Here is a 21,804-nt window from a genome sequence, read left to right on the forward strand (position 1 = left end):
TATTGCAAAGTTTTATTCATATTTCTCCTCACATTTCTCATTTGTTTAAAAACATTTCAGATACAAAAATGATTGAAAACCAACCAATTTCAGTAAAATAAAATTTAACCCTCTCAAGTCCTGGAATTTCCCTGAAATTTGAAAGTTTGGCCAAAATGTCATGAATAAATGGTATTTTCTTGATCATAATTCCAAAACAGCCCACTAATAACATTGTAACATATTTCCTTGCAATATACAGGGTACGCAAGAAAAACGGCGATTTTTAAATTTCATGCTGTACTGGCTTCATACTATTGGGGAAAATCAGACCACTGGTACCATGTTCACAATTCAATAGCATTTAGTAAACACGGAGAAGTGGACAGAAGAACAACATGCGTTCACAATTAAATGTTATTACAAGAATGGTGATAGTTTTGTTGCAGCAGAACGATTATTTAGAAACATTTTAGAATTCATCACAACAATGCAGTTCCTTCAGCCCATGCAATTAAGACATGGATTAAGAATTTTGAAGAAACAGTTTCTGCACTATGTAAGAAGCCACAAGAAAGAGAAATAATAGTACGTACACCGAAAAACATGGCTGCAGTGAGAGAAGCCCTTCAGCATAGTCCACAACAATCTGCAACGCGCCATGCTGTATCGATAGGAATCTTCACTAACAGTGCAAGATACATTCTTCACACTTTCATTTAGAACCCCCCCATAAGATTCAGATAATGCATGTACTAACGAAATATGTTGCAATTAATTGAGTCGCATTCTGCTTATGGTTTTTGCAACTTTTAGAGGAGAATCAAGGTCTCATTCATAACATGTCAATGAGGGACGAGGCTCATTTTCAGCTGGCAGTATATGTGAATAAACAAAACTATCGATACTGGTCTGACAGTAATCCCAGAGAACTTCATCAAGTTCCCCTGCACACTGTCATGGTCACAGTGCGGTACATGATTATATGCTTCTTGATTATCGGACTTTACTTCTTTGAAGACAGTGATGGGCACACTGAGACCATAAATTCTGAGCGATATGGGGGAATGTTACAAACATTTCTGATTCCACAGTTGGCTACTCCATCTGAAATTAATGAACACACATGGTTTCAGCAGGATGAAGCAACAAGCCATACAGCACCAGTGTCCATGGAAGCTGTAAGATGATTATTCCCTGGTCATGTCATCTCAAAAAACGAGGATTTGCTTGATCTGCGAAGCCACCAGATCTTTCAGCTTGTGACTTTTTTTTTATGGGAATATTTAAAAAGTAATGTGTTAGTTGTTACAACCCCAAAAGAATTCTATATTTCAGAATTTAAAAGAAAAATTCAACGAGAGATAAAAGAAATTCCTGTTGAGGTGCTACACAACGTAATGGACAATTTCCAGATGAGGTTACAGAAATGTATACAGAGAAATGGTGCCTATCTGCAGGACATTGTATTCAAGACATGTCCTGCTCCACTCCTGTAAGATAACTGCTTATCGATGTACTTAAATATTACATTATCAAAAATATCAAAATAATTTAGACTTATGAGATATTTAGTTTTTAAAATCACCCGTTTTTCAGGAGGAGCCTATACATCCAATCTAAAATCAGATACATCAAAAAATATATTTCAGGGTACTTGACGAAAATTGGTGATTTTTTGGTGTCATTCCTGTTTACATCCAACGTCCTCCTCAGTAAAATGGTGTCCAAAATACAGGGTGTTTATAAAGTCCCAAACAGATTTTGATGTTTAATAACTCATAAAATAATAAAGATAGATTAAAATTAATAACATAAATGGTTAGACAGACTCAAAAAGTTTCATGACCCTTGTCAATGAACTTCCACGTGTGCCCCCTTCGTCGCACGGAGAATATCAAGTCGATATTCAATTTCCTGCCAGGTACCGGCAAGCATGTGTTGTGGTGTATGCATTCTCCTTAATATCTGGTCGAATAAAACACCACATACAAAAGTTTTAGACAAACACATCAAAAGTAATCATAACATTGCAATAGTTGCCAAAAACAAAAGAGAGAAAAATGCAATTAATAAGCAGACAATATTTAGAAAAGTACAGATATTTAGACTGGAAAATGAAATTATCTGAAATTAACCACACCCGCAGACGATATTTACAAAAGTAAAGATATTCAAACCTGAAAAGAAAAATATATAAGTTATTCCATCAATAAATGCCATAAGTTTGTTTATATCTTCATTATTTTATGAGTTATTAAACATCAAAATGGGTCCCGAACTTTATAAACACCCTGTATAATACAAAAAATATAATTAAAACAAAAAATATATAATCTCAATAAACTGCATTTTAAATCACACAAGGAAATAACATGAGAATGAAAATACATGTTATGTAATCCACACAATACAAAAAGAAAATATAAACTTATCTTATTTAAAAATGTATGTTTCTTCAGTGATACCTTCCATAGTGTTGATATGAGCTCTGGTTTCCAAATCCTTAAATCTCACTGCGTAATTTAGCAAGAGGTGAATGAAGTCATTTAAATATTCATTTACACACTAGTCAATTAATGTTTTCTTTTCCAATATTTCTAAAGTGTACAGGAACTTCAGGTTAATCGTACCACCAGCAGGCATTTTACTGTGTAAAGCGCAAAATAAGCAACGTACTTCCTAACCAACATCCAACACATAAATAAGCCCTTTCAAATATTTTTGTATCAGTAGAATTCACTGCAATCACACACCCAATCAAGTCACAATAGGTTTACCACAAATGAAACAACTTGGCGATAATCCAAGGGGTACCCAAAAATAGAGACTAACACTGGAAAGTCTTCCTTCTATGTGGAATTTCAGGTCCATAATCCTTGATGGGTTAAAAGTTTTCTAATCTTTCCTATATTTCAGAAAGAAAATGGGAAAAGGATATGCAATAAACCATTGCTAAATGTGAGGATTACATCATTAACAGACTGCATGTATGACAAAATCCCATTCTACAAAGTTAACTTTCTATGGTTAAAAGCAAATTAAATATAGTTCAGATTAAGTATGCATAATTTATGCAAGCCTAAATATTATTGTAATCGAAAGGAAGAAATGAAACAAATGTTAATTGAAATTATTTCTGTTATTGCTTAATGAGTAGATGCATGGTGTAATCATTTTTCTAAATAGCTAGCGATGTTTGCTTGGGACAATGTCTGATGCAGCTAATGAAAAATTTCGCAGTGTGGAATACTAAGTTTTTCAATACCTATCACATAGTTTTCATATCATCTTCTTTCTTCGTTTCAGTCAATCCCCTTTAAGGTATTAGATAATTTCTGCATCTTGTTTGTAACAATTCATTTAAGGCTCTTTAACTTCACTATTGCTGCTTTCGCAGTACAAAGCCCGAGATCCGTATTCGTCGGAACTTGCACAATTCCGGATTTGGGATATTTCTGGATATTAGATCATCAGTTTAAATTTAGTAAGACAGCAAGTAGAAATTATTAAATAAAAAATATGAAATTTTGACTTACTATCTGATAAAATATATGATATGATATGTGATAAAATAATGATAAATATGAAATAATGAAGCATTTATGATCTAAAGGGTATCAAAATTTACAAAAAAGCAGATTAATATTTATTTGGTTACTTTATTTAACATTTATTCAAAGCAAGTTTTATATATATATATATATAATATTTTCTCTTTAATTCTGTAGACAGACATAATTTCTTGTTCAGTTACATCATTGAAGTCCTGTAACTGCTGTGTTGAGAATGCCGACTAACTTGTCAATCGAAATTTTTTTCTTTTTCAGTAACCTCTCTGTCACTTCTTCATTATCGGTTGCGGTATTTTCTGGATCTAGAACCATAACTACAGATTTTGTCATCCATTAATTGATGATGATTACTGTCATCACAATGAAAAACTTCTTTGACATCATCTTCATTTATTACCACTTCTCTACATTTCTTTACAAAATCCATTAATTGCAAAATAAAATTTTCTCTTCGGTTTGCAATATCCGAAAACCTTTAAAATTCGCAGCTATCATCATAAAATTTAGCTGTTGTTTGCTATACATATTTGGCTATGTATGGCAAATAAAGACAAGTTGTTCCACTAAATTGTATCTTGCTTCTATCGTGCATTGAGAAAATTAAGCCTGATTAAGCATTCATTATACAGGTAGCCCTCCTACAACATGGCATCCTGTAATACGGTTTCACTATAACACGAATCATAAATTGAGAGAACCTTCCTACAACGCGGCATCCCATAAACATGGTCGTCAAAGAACTTCTGCCCCCCCCCCAGTGCTTGGGTAACTGCAAACTTATTTAAAGAATAGTTTTTAAATTGTTTTGTGCCAGACACTGAACGTTATTTAAGGCAGAAATGATATTTGAGCTTCAAGGCACTATTGCTATTAGATAATGCTCCATGTCAACCACAAGATTTAAATCATCCTAACTTCAAAATACTGTTCCTACCACCTAACATTACTTCGTTACTCCAATCATTAGATCAAGGTAGTATTTCTACCTTTAAATTGTATCAAAATACACTTTAAAAGTTAAAAATGAGCAACGCCTCTGCCGGGAATCGAAACACGGACCTCTGGAATACACGCCCAGCATGCAGACTACTACACCAGGAAGCCACACCAAGAAGGCGGGAGAAATACCTTATATACTCCCCCTTTTGAAGGGCAACTAGGGTTTTTAAGGGACCCAATTACCAAATCCTAGGTGTGGAGAAATATCATCCAACATCCTTTTTAGTTTGGGTGCCACTGTAGACACATTAAGATTTTTTGGAAGCAGTAAAGATGAAAAATTAAAAATGCCTTCGCCGGGAATCGAAACGCGGACCTCTGGAATATGCCTTCAGCGTGCAGACATCACACCATGAAGGCATGCTAGAAAGGCACGAGAAATACCTTATAAGCATATTACTTACGAAAAGCATTACAGTGGATTTTAGATGTAACCAATTCAAAATCAACTAATGTAACGGAAGCTTGGAAGAAATTTTCAATCAAGCACTGTATCGACATCATATCGTTGTCACTGAAAGAACTCAAAACATCAGCGTTACATGCGCATACCTGCCAACCTCTACTAAAGATAAAAATTCAGAAGATTTCTCCAAAATTCAGAAGAACACGAAGAATTAATATCATGCTTTGATATTAAAAAAATAATTTATACAAATAGAAAAAAGAAAATTGTACTTACATTAGTAAATCTCAATTAAGTAGTAACTAAAAAATTTTTTAGGAAACATAATACAAGAACTTAATGTTACACAAAAAAATTATTGCAATGAATTTAGAGTGCATTTTTTGGCTTTAGCCAAAAATTCTTTGGAAAATTTCCTGTCATAACAATTAGTTTCCTCATAACATTTAGCAATTAAAATGTTTTCTAGTTTCTAGTCTTTAACAAAGTTGACCTTTGAGGAGTCTTCTAAGCATTTTCTTTTTAAAGGGTTTGATTCTGTGTGTTGGCTTTTCCCTTTTAAAGCATTTTGATTAGAAGCAAAGTTGGTTTTCGGAATCTTATATGCCGACAAATTTGATGGGATCTGTGGTTTCGTTTTGGTCTCTTCGTGGAAATATTTTAACAATGCATCCCACTGTTCAATAAACCTTCCTAGCGCACTGCCTAAGGATAACCATCTCGTGCATACATGTTTCAGAATTTTTCTCGTTTCACCAGAACACAGTTCTTGGAAATTCTTTAGGTTTTCTTTCCTTTTTACACTTTTTTCCAGATAGAAAAACACATCAATCAGAAGCTGATCAATATTTAATGGTAAAGCAGCTGCAGCCTTTTCTGCTGCCAAATTAATTAAGTGGCATGGAATCAAATAACAATTAATTCATTTTGTTCTTTTTTGAGGAAAGAGGCTACACCCTTTTTGTCACCCACCATGGCATGAGCATTATCTGCACCAAATGAAATGCAGTTTGATATAGGGATGTTAAGTTGTTTCAACTCATTAATTACCAAGGAGGCAATATTTTCCCCTGTAGCGTCTCCATTTAACAATGGAAGATGCAAAAGATGAGTTTTCATTTCATTAGAAACATCACAGAAATATGTGACAACGATGGGGTAAAGCTTCCAATCGCTGTCATTGCTGCCATCGATTGACACCGAAAATGCTGAATTCTGGAGTGCAGCTATTGTTTTACTTTGTGCATCCCAAGCAATTTTGTTCACAATAGAAGATGTTTTCGTGCAAGCACAAGCATATTTCTGAGCAATGTTGGAGTTGGGAAACATCCGTCTGAAAAGTTGACCGGCGTGATCGGCAGCGCTTAGCGGCACGTTGTGTTCGATGAGGAATGCAGTAAACAAACACTCTGCCAAAATGACATCGGCATCCGAATTCGAAAAAAAATCATCCACTTTCTTTGACGTTGTCGAAGCCGAAGCATTAACTTCATGCTTTTTAGACTTAACATGCTTCACAATGTCGCTTGTTGTTTCTTCCACCGTGACTTATTATGAAGTCACACACGCACACGTTGCAAAATGCATAGTTATTTCCTTTGAAGGATTCTTTAATTGTTGGAAATTCGGCTTTGTAGGCAGGGCGAAAATATTGAAAGTACGTTTTTTTTTTAACTCATTTCGCAACAACGGCGTATTAAGAAAATTTGTAGCACGTGCAAACAAAAAAAAAAAAAAAAAAAGAATGCGACAATCCACGCTTGATGAGTAATTCCCTTGCTGCTGAAGCGAATGTGAAAAAAATAATGCAGCGCCCACAAAGAAAAGAGTGGGAGAAACAAGTTCAGCGCATTGGATTGGCTGGTTAAGCGGCAAGTTGGGAGAAACCACAGGTTACTGAATTCGAAGTAGTCGGTAGTTGGCGGTAAAACACGATGCAATTGGCGAAAAATTCTAAAATTTCGACAAAAATCACTAAAAACATTTGAAAAAGGAAAAAAAAATCGTAAAGACAAACGCATTTTCGTAAAAATTACGATAAATTCGTAAAAGTTGGCAGGTATGCATGCATATTGGAAGAAGCTATGGCTCTCTTCAGTTGAAATAGAAAAAGTGTAAATCATCAGAAAATGAAATTGATGGCATATTAGAACTTCCTAAGTTAATCAGAGGCGAAAGTTTTCTGAATATGGCTATTGAAGACGTTGAAGATTTATTAGTGGAAGAAGAATCTGACGAAGCAGATTTGATGCGCATGTCATCCGAAGCTGTAAATCAAATGGATTCTGAGGACACTAGCACTGATGAAGATTGTGCAGTTAATAATTTAACAGTAAAAAAAAATTAAAAGAAGGCCTAAGCTTAGCTGAAAATCTGGTGTCATTTTTCTTGAATGAGGACCCTTTCGCTGAAAGAAGCTGCAAAACTGTCTAGCTCCATATCAAGAAATTTACGACGACCTGCTAAGAACTAGTAAGCAAAGTGAAATTACAGATTTTTTTAAAGAGGGAAGAAGGTGCCAGAACTTTAAATGAAGGAAAAAATTTTTTAAATTTTTAAAATGAAAGTGATCTCCTTCCAACGAAAAAACAATCTCATTTGATTATACTGAGCAATGACGACAAAAAAATTAAATTAAATTAAAGTTGTGTTAAATATTTTTTTTTTTTTTTTTTGTTTTGTTTTGTGTTGTACATACAATTTATATTTTAAACAAAAATTAAAGTTATTTATGTAGCATTTCAAAAGTTTTTGGGCCATAACCCCCACTTTTTGTACTGGCTCTGGGTCTCGTACAACACACTTTCACACAATATAGCATTTTCTAAGAACCTATCTACCGTGTTATGGGAGGGTTACCTGTACTTATGTCTATTTCTCGCACATGCTTAAGGCTTATCCGAGTCCTGAATAAATAAATTCCCACATACTTTTAAGTTTTATTGAGGGCCGGGGCAAGATATCTTACTGCCTGATGCAGTCTCTGTGGTTCCTAAATTCTGCTACCAAGCACCTCCCTTTACCTTTCCTAAATTCTAACACCGGTACGGCCATACAAGCCCTAGCACTGGTTCTGTGTTTATGTGAATAACAAATCAGTTATTCTTAATTCAAATAGCACTAAATGCAATCTTTTGACCTATGAGTATCATTAAGAAAGTTTGTTTTTAGCATATGGAAAGAAATTTTTATTAAATGTTTCCTCGTCAACATTTTTTAGCGCACCTAGCTTAAATCTGTAATCATTGGAAAGTGTAATATTAACATAAAAAGTTATACTCTTTATTATTCAATCACTAACACACAAAAAAATTAAGCATCACTACATGAATCATTATTCAATTGTCATGTGTTGACAAACATGCAGTGATGAAAGCAAAATATAATAAATAATGATTTGCCAGGTTGGCATCAGGGATATAAAATACAGGGCGGGGCAAATAAAAGTGGCCCAAAGAACAGAGTACCTCTGTTTTCCGAGCCACTTTTATTTACACCACCCTATATTAGTAGGTGTAAAATCAACAATGTATCTATGTAGAATGTTTCGGTTTGAGATGTATGCCAAGCAGATACGCAACAAAGGAGCCAATTTATCGATTATACAAATTTAAGCTAAAATTATTGCTTTTTCAATAACAAGGTATTTTATTTAGTGACAAAGTGAAATTAAGAATCGGAATTGTCCATGTGTTTTATTATGCACCGGAGAAGAATAAAATGCACATACATAAAGCACATACACTTTTTTTTTAAATCTGAAAACTTGGATTATTTTATATTACACCCAATATCACGTTCCTCGCACTTAAATCACAAAATTTAATTCAACAGCAATATCGCAAAATAATTTTAAAATGAGAATATCTTTAGAATTTCCAATAAACAGTCTGACATGCTGGAGATAACTTTTTTTTTTTTTTTTTTTTTTTTTTTCCCCAGTACAGGATTGCCATTGTTTGCTTTGAAATTGTTGAATTTGTTAATCAAAAATTTTTTAAAGTGTTACAAAATATGAAACCTATAATAAAACAAATTTCAAATTCCAAATTAGGGCTTCCAGGTCCATATTCAGTGAAAGATTACATTATTCAAAATTTGATGGCTCTAGGTTCCATTGTTTTATCACAATATGAGAAACATACATTTATGCAGATTCTTCATTATTCAATTTATTTAAATATAACACAGGGTCATAATATTTGGTGGCAGCAAGTTGAAAAGTGAATCAACGTTCATAGTGAATTGACACAAAATGCCAAATCGAAATTAATAGTCCTTTTGGGAAATTGTCCCTTTGGACTAAAAAAAAAGTTGGTGGTGGCTTTGAGGTCCGGAATTTAGATCATTTTGGATATTGGATCTCCAGACCTCAGACTTTATTATAAGATTATCAAATTCTTCATTTGTCATTTCATTATCATTATTCTGAACTAATTTTTTGATTTCTCCTCCTTTAATATCTGAAAATCATTCACCACCGATTGCTTTTGCAATTCATACGATTTTCTTGGCTTGATTTTCAATCGATGGAAAGCCTTTAAAATTGTGGACGACTTCTGGCCACAGCCGATGACCAAATTATTCATTGTTGATGAATTCACTTGATCCCATGCAGGTTTAATTATTTCTATGCAGTGTCCTATTGCTTTCAAAATGCCATCAGTATGTCCTGCTCTTTCCTCCATCTAGTGGCTTTATTTACAGAGATGTAAAGATGCCCAACAAAACAGGTTCTGAATGTTTCTATGATACCCTAATCTATTGATTCAATTAATGAAATGATATTTGGTGGATGAAATAAAACCTCTACATTTAAATGCAATATTGTGAGAGCTTCAGCACTATGTCCTTAAGCATAACCGGGACTTGGAACACTAAAGCTCAGGTTTTGCTGTTCTAAGCAGTGTTTTACTTCTTTAATGAATTGGTTTTCAAACCAGTCATTAAAGAAGACTATTGTCGCGTTTGCTTACTAGAACTTTACTTCCACAAACGCCCTCTGGCGAAAGAGACTAAAAGTAATCAGTTGAACGGCTGACGCGTCCAACAGATGTATAACGATAGACCGTCTCCGTATAAATTATGCTTGTAATCATTATAACTTGTAAATATTTTGTAGATATCTTTCATACGAATTAAAATTTCTTAAAAAGTTTATAGCTGTGTTTCGAAGTGAATCGAAGTTCATCATAGAGATGGATACCTACAAGAAGGAAAAGCAGGCAGTTCAGGGCAGCCCTATTTAGAAGGTAAGTGAACTTTCACTTATCTATTTAATGATCAAAAAATTTTAATAGTACAAAGTTGATAAAATTTTTTAACATGGCGCCCGAACAGGGACTGCCAGTAACTGCTGTTTTCCTAACTATTGAATCTGTCTAAATTGATATCAGTTATGTAGATGATACATAAGCATAAATAATTAGTGAATTGCTGATAGTTGTTGAATTGTTGAATATTAAATAATGACGGAATTCATCGACACATTGAAAAGGAAACGCGGCCACATAAGGGCTGCCGTTACAAAATTAATTGGCCGAATCGAAACTGAATTACCAAAAACCGAAGTGAATGCAGAAAAACTAGAAATTTCCTTAGAACTCTTAAATGAAAAATCGAACGAGTTAAAACAAATAGATGCCGATATAGAAAAATTAATAAACATAGAGGATCTAGACCAGGAATTAAACGGTGTTGACGAATATCGTGAAAGAATAACTACATTTAAATACAAAGCTAACAAAAAATTGAAAGAAATTAATATAGAACAACAAAAATTTAATGTGTTACGAAGCACTGAACAGTTAAGTGAAAGTATTATAGAAAACGTTAAAATCGAAAGTCATAATGTGAAGCTTCCTAAACTTACGATTCCGAAGTTTTATGGCGAGAGCTGCGAATGGCTGACATTTTGGAACACTTTTTCATCAGCCATACACCAAAATAAAACGCTTGACGCTATAAGCAAATTTAATTATTTGAAATCCTTTTTGGGAGGTACTGCTTAATAACACCATTGACGGTTTCGATTTAACCGAACAAAATTACGAAACTTCAGTTAAACTCCTCACAGAAAGATTTGGAAATAAAGATGTACTGATAAACGCCCATATAGATAAATTACTGAAAATAAGACCTCTAAAGGATTCTAATGACATTCAAAATTTCCGTAAGTTATTCAATTATATACAGAAACATATTCGATGTCTTGAATCATTAAATATGACCTCAGAAACATATGGAGCTTTATTAACGCCTATTTTGCTTAAAACATTGCCCGCAGATTTGGTTTTGGAGTATAATAAAACAGTTCGGAAATCAAATTACGATTTGAGTCACCTAGTGGAATTTCTTTCTGAACAGTTAGTTGCGCGGGAACGTACGGTCCAGCCAAAGGCGGCGCCGCAAAAGCATAACAAACTGATTGAAACCAGACCTATTGCGAAACACACAGCTTCGGAGTTCACGAACGCAAGTTTGCGGGGGGGGGGGGACAAACACCATGTGTTTTCTGCGACTCTTCTGATCACGAGTCTATAACGTGTAAACAAGCATCTTTATGGTCTACTGAGAAAAAAAGGGAGAAATGCAAAGCGAAAGGGATCTGTTATCGCTGTTTACGCCCACGGCATCTTAGTTTTATTTGCACTTCTAGAATAAGGTGTGAATTATGTAAACAACGACATGCCACTATAATGTGTTTTAAAAACGAAAACGGAGAAATTAAGGAAGAAAAAATTGAAAATAAGGCCTTAACGAATAATTCATCCTATGAAAGTGTAATCTTGCAAACTTTAATTGCTAATGTTTACGGAGATGGTGAAAGCAATTTTACACGAATAATTCTGGATATCGGAAGTAGCAGATCATATATCAGCACATTTCTTGCGGAGAAATTAAAACTAAAATCTTTAGGTCAGGAAAGTGTGACTCATGGGCTTTTTGGAAGAATAGAAAAAAGGGAAAATCACAACAAGTATCTGATTAAGTTAAATAATCCAGAAACAGGATTCACATGCGAAATGGAGGTTTTGAGCCAAAAAACCATATGCTCACATACTCCAAAATTGGAGGATAGGGAATGCTTAAAGAAACTAAGAGGTTACAAAATTTTTCCCAGTGATGTAATTAATGAGAATTCTTGTTTATTTGAAAAACACCCTAACGAAATACACATGCTTGTAGGAGCAGATTATGCCGGAAAACTCTTTACAGGGGAAATAATACACGTAACGGAGAGTTTAGTAGCGATGAATACACACCTTGGTTGGATAACATTAGGGAGAACAAAGGTAAAGGGAAAGAATTTTAATGAAGTTCTTTTATCACTACACATTAGTGACAGAACAATCTGTGACTTGTGGTCTCTTGATTCTATAGGAATAACTGAACCAGCTCTTTCGCAAACAAAACAAGAAATACAAAAGGCTACAGAAAATTATTTTATCCGTACTTTAGAAAGAGATGACGCTGGAAGGTATCAGGTATCACTTCCATGGCTTCAAATTCATCCTGAGTTGCCAGATAATAGAATCCTTGCAGAAAAGCGTCTGAAGTCTTGCGTGAAAACCCTTCAGACAAAGAATTCCTTAGAAGCCTACGAAACTGTTTTAAAGGATTGGGTAGAAGAGGGAATAATTGAACCTATCGATATTTCGGAGGCAGAAAAGATCAAAGGCCATTATCTGCCACATAGACCCGTGTTTCGGGAAAATTCGACTACCAAAATTCGACCAGTGTTTGACGCATCTGCAAAGGAGAAAAATTCGGTATCTCTGAACGACTGCCTGGAAAAGGGTCCTAATTATCTTGAATTGATCCCCAAAATTTTGATAAAATTTCGAGAGGGGAAGTATGGAGTAATTTTGGATATAAAAAGAGCATTTCTTCGGATAGGTGTGAACCCAGCGGATCGAGATTTTCTCCGGTTCCTATGGTGGGAGAAAGGACAGCCTGAAAAACTGACTATATATCGGCACCGAAGGGTTGTATTCGGCGTAAACGCCAGCCCCTTTTTACTCGCTGCCACAATTAACTACCATTTGGAAAATGTACCAAAACATCATCAGGAAATAGCTTCAAAGCTAAAGAAAGCCATGTATGTGGATAACTGCGTAGCGAGCGTGGAATCAATTGAAGAATTAAACTCATTTATCAAAGGATCTAGAGAAATAATGGCTACTGCAAAATTTGACCTAAGAGGATGGAAACATAATAGACTTAAAAATGAAACTTCAATTCTAAACCTTTCTGATAAAGATTATGAAGATGTTGTGTCAGTATTGGGATTGAAATGGGACTTGTTTGTCTTGTCACGTAAAATATGAAGAAAACCCTGTATTGAGCAAAAGATCTGTTCTTTCCGAATTGAGTAAAATCTTTGACCCAATTGGGTTTACTAGTCCAGTTACTCTCTTGCCTAAACTGATTCTGCAAGAGTGCTGGAAACAGAAAATTAACTGGGATACTAATTTGCCGAATGATCTAGCAAGGAAATTTTTCACATGGTCATCTCAGTTAAAATATTTGAAAGACATCAAAATTCCTAGATTGCTTCCCAAAATAGATGAAAGTACCACTCTGCATGTATTTTCAGACGCAAGCAAGGACGCGTATGCGACCTGCATTTTCCTTAGACACAGCGGTGAGAGTGGAGTCACTTGTCAATTGATACAATCTAAAGCAAGAGTTGCTCCGCTAAAAGCACTCACCATACCTCGACTAGAGATACTCGCTTGCACTATTGGAGCCAGGCTCTCTCATACAATAAGAGAAGACTTGAAACTAAAAGAGGTTCCAGTATTTTACTGGACGGATTCCACAAATGCTCTCTTTTGGATAAAACAGAAAGAAAATTGGTCCACTTTTATAGCCAATCGAGTAAATGAGATTCGAAAACTGAGTAACTCAGATCATTGGCATCACATTCCCGGAAAGTTTAATCCTTCGGATTTGCCATCTCGCGGTTGCTCTGCGAAAGAATTGAGGAAATCCGAATGGTGGAAAGGACCAGATTGGATTTATCGACCTCCAGAAGAGTGGCCTATTGCAGATGGAGAACATCCTGACTTCGATATAGTAAATGGAGAGAGAAAACAAACTGTGGTTTCAGCCAGCAATAACACGAATACAGATAAATTTAACCTTTTTGACAATATTTCAAAATTCGAAAAGATCACAAAGGTCGTATCTTGGATCTTTAGATTCATTAAAAATGCTACAACACCACCATCTGAAAGAACTCATGGGAGAATTTCAGTCGAAGAACTAAACGGAGCTGAAACAGTGGTTTTCCGACTGATCCAACGAGAATCTTTCGAAGGATTGAAAGATAAAAGAATACGTGCTCTAGAACCTATCATGGACTCCAATGGCCTTATAAAAGTGAAGACACGTATCTTTCAGAGAGACGATGATGCTGACTTTCGTTACCCAGTTTTACTTCCCTCAGGACATCCATTAGTCTTAAAACTGATCAAATCTGAACATGAAAGGCAAAGTCACGCTGGAGTACAATTCGTTATGTGCGCTTTGCGTGAAAAATATTGGATCATAAAGAGTAGGAAGACCGTACGCAAGGTTATCCAAAACTGTGTACGATGTCGAAGGTTCGACTCTGATTCATATAAGATCCCTCAAGCGCCACTACCTGAAGACAGAATAAGAAATGCTTTAATTTTTGAGATTATTGGTGTTGATCTGACGGGTCCCTTAATTTTAAAAGGAGGCCAAAAAACATGGATCGTCATTTTTACTTGCGCAATATATAGAGCAGTTCACTTAGAGCTAGTCTCATTTCTATCAACCGAAAGTTTCCTGCACGCGTTCAGGCGATTCATCGCTCGAAGGGGTAGACCTGTCACTGTATACTCTGACAATGGAACCAATTTTGTTGGATCAAATAATTTGTTTAAGACCATAGATTGGAATTCTATCTTAGAAAACGCAACAGTTAAGAAAATTGAATGGAAATTAATATAGAACAACAAAAATTTAATGTGTTACGAAGCACTGAACAGTTAAGTGAAAGTATTATAGAAAACGTTAAAATCGAAAGTCATAATGTGAAGCTTCCTAAACTTACGATTCCGAAGTTTTATGGCGAGAGCTGCGAATGGCTGACATTTTGGAACACTTTTTCATCAGCCATACACCAAAATAAAACGCTTGACGCTATAAGCAAATTTAATTATTTGAAATCCTTTTTGGGAGGTACTGCTTAATAACACCATTGACAGTTTCGATTTAACCGAACAAAATTACGAAACTTCAGTTAAACTCCTCACAGAAAGATTTGGAAATAAAGATGTACTGATAAACGCCCATATAGATAAATTACTGAAAATAAGACCTCTAAAGGATTCTAATGACATTCAAAATTTCCGTAAGTTATTCAATTATATACAGAAACATATTCGATGTCTTGAATCATTAAATATGACCTCAGAAACATATGGAGCTTTATTAACGCCTATTTTGCTTAAAACATTGCCCGCAGATTTGGTTTTGGAGTATAATAAAACAGTTCGGAAATCAAATTACGATTTGAGTCACCTAGTGGAATTTCTGAACAGTTAGTTGCGCGGGAACGTACATTCCAGACGGTCCAGCCAAAGGCGGCGCCGCAAAAGCATAACAAACTGATTGAAACCAGACCTATTGCGAAACACACAGCTTCGGAGTTGACGAACGCAAGTTTGCGGGGGGGGGACAAACACCATGTGTTTTCTGCGACTCTTCTGATCACGAGTCTATAACGTGTAAACAAGCATCTTTATGGTCTACTGAGAAAAAAAGGGAGAAATGCAAAGCGAAAGGGATCTGTTATCGCTGTTTACGCCCACGGCATCTTAGTTTTATTTGCACTTCTAGAATAAGGTGTGAATTATGTAAACAACGACATGCCACTATAATGTGTTTTAAAAACGAAAACGGAGAAATTAAGGAAGAACAAATTGAAAATAAGGCCTTAACGAATAATTCATCCTATGAAAGTGTAATCTTGCAAACTTTAATTGTCAATGTTTACGGAGATGGTGAAAGCAATTTTACACGAATAATTCTGGATACCGGAAGTAGCAGATCATATATCAGCACATTTCTTGCGGAGAAATTAAAACTAAAATCTTTAGGTCAGGAAAGTGTGACTCATGGGCTTTTTGGAGGAATAGAAAAAAGGGAAAATCACAACAAGTATCTGATTAAGTTAAATAATCCAGAAACAGGATTCACATGCGAAATGGAGGTTTTGAGCCAAAAAACCATATGCTCACATATTCCAAAATTGGAGGATAGGGAATGCTTAAAGAAACTAAGAGGTTACAAAATTTTTCCCAGTGATGTAATTAATGAGAATTCTTGTTTATTTGAAAAACACCCTAATGAAATACACATGCTTGTAGGAGCAGATTATGCCGGAAAACTCTTTACAGGGGAAATAATACACGTAACGGAGAGTTTAGTAGCGATGAATACACACCTTGGTTGGACAACATGAGGAAGAACAAAGGTAAAGGGAAAGAATTTTAATGAAGTTCTTTTATCACTACACATTAGTGACAGAACAATCTGTGACTTGTGGTCTCTTGATTCTATCGGAATAACTGAACCAGCTCTTTCGCAAACAAAACAAGAAATACAAAAGGCTACAGAAAATTATTTTATCCGTACTTTAGAAAGAGATGACGCTGGAAGGTATCAGGTATCACTTCCATGGCTTCAAATTCATCCTGAGTTGCCAGATAATAGAATCCTTGCAGAAAAGCGTCTGAAGTCTTGCGTGAAAACCCTTCAGACAAAGAATTCCTTAGAAGCCTACGAAACTGTTTTAAAGGATTGGGTAGAAGAGGGAATAATTGAACCTATCGATATTTCGGAGGCAGAAAAGATCAAAGGGCATTATCTGCCACATAGACCCGTGTTTCGGGAAAATTCGACTACCAAAATTCGACCAGTGTTCGACGCATCTGCAAAGGAGAAAAATTCGGTATCTCTGAACGACTGCCTGGAAAAGGGTCCTAATTATCTTGAATTGATCCCCAAAATTTTGATAAAATTTCGAGAGGGGAAGTATGGAGTAATTTCGGATATAAAAAGAGCATTTCTTCGGATAGGTGTGAACCCAGCGGATCGAGATTTTCTCCGGTTCCCATGGTGGGAGAAAGGACAGCCTGAAAAACTGACTATATATCGGCACCGAAGGGTTGTATTCGGCGTAAACGCCAGCCCCTTTTTACTCGCTGCCACAATTAACTACCATTTGGAAAATGTACCAAAACATCATCAGGAAATAACTTCAAAGCTAAAGAAAGCCATGTATGTGGATAACTGCGTAGCGAGCGTGGAATCAATTGAAGAATTAAACTCATTTATCAAAGGATCTAGAGAAATAATGGCTACTGCAAAATTTGACCTAAGAGGATGGAAACATAATAGACTTAAAAATGAAACTTCAATTCTAAACCTTTCTGATAAAGATTATGAAGATGTTGTGTCAGTATTGGGATTGAAATGGGACTTGTTTGACGATACTTTGTCTTGTCACGTAAAATATGAAGAAAACCCTGTATTGAGCAAAAGATCTGTTCTTTCCGAATTGAGTAAAATCTTTGACCCAATTGGGTTTACTAGTCCAGTTACTCTCTTGCCTAAACTGATTCTGCAAGAGTGCTGGAAACAGAAAATTAACTGGGATACTAATTTGCCGAATGATCTAGCAAGGAAATTTTTCACATGGTCATCTCAGTTAAAATATTTGAAAGACATCAAAATTCCTAGATTGCTTCCCAAAATAGATGAAAGTACCACTCTGCATGTATTTTCAGACGCAAGCAAGGACGCGTATGCGACCTGCATTTTCCTTAGACACAGCGGTGAGAGTGGAGTCACTTGTCAATTGATACAATCTAAAGCAAGAGTTGCTCCGCTAAAAGCACTCACCATACCTCGACTAGAGATACTCGCTTGCACTATTGGAGCCAGGCTCTCTCATACAATAAGAGAAGACTTGAAACTAAAAGAGGTTCCAGTATTTTACTGGACGGATTCCACAAATGCTCTCTTTTGGATAAAACAGAAAGAAAATTGGTCCACTTTTATAGCCAATCGAGTAAATGAGATTCGAAAACTGAGTAACTCAGATCATTGGCATCACATTACCGGAAAGTTTAATCCTTCGGATTTGCCATCTCGCGGTTGCTCTGCGAAAGAATTGAGGAAATCCGAATGGTGGAAAGGACCAGATTGGATTTATCGACCTCCAGAAGAGTGGCCTATTGCAGATGGAGAACATCCTGACTTCGATATAGTAAATGGAGAGAGAAAACGAACTGTGGTTTCAGCCAGCAATAACACGAATACAGATAAATTTAACCTTTTTGACAATATTTCAAAATTCGAAAAGATCATAAAGGTCGTATCTTGGATCTTTAGATTCATTAAAAATGCTACAACACCACCATCTGAAAGAACTCATGGGAGAATTTCAGTCGAAGAACTAAACGGAGCTGAAACAGTGGTTTTCCGACTGATCCAACGAGAATCTTTCGAAGGATTGAAAGATAAAAGAATACGTGCTCTAGAACCTATCATGGACTCCAATGGCCTTATAAAAGTGAAGACACGTATCTTTCAGAGAGACGATGATGCTGACTTTCGTTACCCAGTTTTACTTCCCTCAGGACATCCATTAGTCTTAAAACTGATCAAATCTGAACATGAAAGGCTAAGTCACGCTGGAGTACAATTCGTTATGTGCGCTTTGCGTGAAAAATATTGGATCATAAAGAGTAGGAAGACCGTACGCAAGGTTATCCAAAACTGTGTACGATGTCGAAGGTTCGACTCTGATTCATATAAGATCCCTCAAGCGCCACTACCTGAAGACAGAATAAGAAATGCTTTAATTTTTGAGATTATTGGTGTTGATCTGACGGGTCCCTTAATTTTAAAAGGAGGCCAAAAAACATGGATCGTCATTTTTACTTGCGCAATATATAGAGCAGTTCACTTAGAGCTAGTCTCATTTCTATCAACCGAAAGTTTCCTGCACGCGTTCAGGCGATTCATCGCTCGAAGGGGTAGACCTGTCACTGTATACTCTGACAATGGAACCAATTTTGTTGGATCAAATAATTTGTTTAAGACCATAGATTGGAATTCTATCTTAGAAAACGCAACAGTTAAGAAAATTGAATGGAAATTTATTCCCCCTTCCTCGCCATGGTGGGGAGGGTGGTGGGAAAGATTAATTAGAGTACTAAAGAGAATTCTTCGAAAGGTACTAGGAAAATCTTCTCTGAACTACGAAGAATTGTTGACAATCATTTGTGACTGCGAGAGCATTATGAACAACCGTCCTCTCACGTATTTGTCAGAAGACGTAAAGGATTTAAGAGCTCTTACCCCAGCAATGTTTCTAACAGAAATTCCAGAGACTGGAGTTCCTGAATTAGATCTTTTGGATTCTAAATCCATCAATAAAAGATACCTTTACAGAGCCAAATTGAGAAAAGATTTACGAAAAAGATTTCGATCAGAATATTTAGGGCAACTAAAACAAAGCTCAAAATTCATCCGCGAACCATCTTGTGTGAAAGTTGGTGATCTTGTAATTGTGTCCAACAACGAAAAAAGGATAAACTGGCCCTTAGCTAGAATCGTGGAAATTTTTCCATCCCATGACGGACACATTAGATTAGTGAAACTGAAAACTGCACAAGGGGAGATTATAAGACCTACTAAGAACTTCATACCTCTTGAACTCAACTTTACACCTGAGTCGGATATGCTAGTGAGGTACAGAACTCGACGTATGACGAAAACTCAAAAGACTTGAACTACAGGTCAGTTGAGGTCCATCCTCTGTTGATACTGGACCTCAAGGTGGGAGTGTCGCGTTTGCTTACTAGAACTTTACTTCCACGAACGCCCTCTGGCGAAAGAGACTAAAAGTAATCAGTTGAACGGCTGACGCGTCCAACAGATGTATAACGATAGACCGTCTCCGTATAAATTATGCTTGTAATCATTATAACTTGTAAATATTTTGTAGATATCTTTCATACGAATTAAAATTTCTTAAAAAGTTTATAGCTGTGTTTCGAAGTGAATCGAAGTTCATCATAGAGACGGATACCTACAAGAAGGAAAAGCAGGCAGTTCAGGGCAGCCCTATTTAGAAGGTAAGTGAACTTTCACTTATCTATTTAATGATCAAAAAATTTTAATAGTACAAAGTTGATAAAATTTTTTAACAACTATCATGACAGAGCCAATGCTCTGCAAGGTATCCAATGTAACTGAAATTTTCACATCGGAGAAATTAAATGGAGACAAATAAATAAGATAATGCATATACACAAAACAGCATTCCATGTTCAGCAAAGATTTACTGTACACTTAACTATCTGGATGATAAATAGTAAAATAGCAATAAAAAAGACCATATTGATTTTGACAAATAAAATATGCTAATTGATTTAGTCTCATGATGAAGAAACATAAATGTCAACTAATACAATTTTAACATTGGGGGAGAGACTGCAATCCTTCTCAACATTTACACATCTTTAAGATGTTCTAAATAAATAATACACTCAAAACAGTAAAAATAAGCAGAAGAAAAGCATGAAATAACAGACTGATTTCACATTTTAAGACTTCACTCAACACGCTGACTCTCAGCAATCTCCTGAAGTTGAAAAGTATTTCACAGACACAACAGCAACTGAAGAGTTAACTGGCCTTATAGCATGCCAAAATAAAGATGGACTTAATACAATCATAATAAAGTTTCCAAACAGTTTTTGCTATTCTTCAATATATAGCAAAGCTTTGTAAATGACAGCAAGTGTACACAAAATAAAAGATTAACAAAGTTGAGTATATTTTGATAATATCAACATAAAAAGCATTACAATTTCCCATATAGTATCTCATATAACTTGATGTACAAATAAAGAAAATACAGAAGACATGAGCTATATTTTCTGGTTAGTAATTTGACAATGGTAAAACGCTGTATTACTATTGGAGGTCCTTTAAGAAAAACTAGTTTTTATTTGAATTATATGTAGGAAGGAAGAATTATAAAAACAACTATACAACCAGCTTGTTCTGGTGCTAGGAACTAATAATGCAATCAAAAGACCTCTTGAAATTAACACATACTCCAGTACTTAATGTACTAAAATCATCTATATGGTAAAATTCTTGACTTTGTTGTGAAATAAGTGACTGAAGAATGTTATGAAAAAAATTTTCTGTTTTAAGAAATATACAAATGAGGTACAGTACTACAAAGATGTGATTATTTGAAGAATTAGAAAAAGTTCACTTTTTCAGCCAAATTTGTATGCAAAACTATTATGAGTTACTTTTTATATTAAAATGTAAATAAATAAAAGGGGGAAAACTCTTGCTACACAGTCCACAGAATTTCACATATTCACATATTTTTATTTATTGGCAATTCATCATACATTTGGTAGGCAATTGCCAATCTACTGTAATCCAAAGATTATTAGGTACTCTTTTATTATTGGGACTAGACTCAGGAATGTATGTACGTATACGCATATGTGTGTGGTGGTGTATTTAATTATGGCAAAACACACTAGGGCTATCTGCCTAAGGGGAGGGATGCCTTCGTGGAGGACTTTCTAAGGGAAACTGGCTCATATACACGTTACAGATGGGAAAAACCACAAAAACACCTATGCAGCCAGCCCATTCGCGGGATTTGAACCTCGGACCGAACTACCAGTGTTCAGCGACTTTACCGCTCGGCCGTTGGTGGGCCTGCATATGTGTGTATATACATATGTACATATATATACATGC

General features: G+C 35.5%; 1 protein-coding gene across 1 annotated transcript in view; it reads right to left on the minus strand.

Annotated features, from left to right (window-relative positions):
* LOC118200381 (tubulin-specific chaperone A-like) overlaps positions 1-21,804 on the minus strand; it is a 54,177-nt gene that overhangs the window by 28,732 nt on the left and 3,641 nt on the right. The window lies entirely within an intron of this gene.

This window comes from Stegodyphus dumicola, chromosome 2 (assembly GCF_044657685.1).
Source record: "Stegodyphus dumicola isolate Sdum_Otavi_A_Nest chromosome 2, ASM4465768v1".
NCBI classification, from domain to species: Eukaryota; Metazoa; Arthropoda; class Arachnida; order Araneae; family Eresidae; genus Stegodyphus; species Stegodyphus dumicola.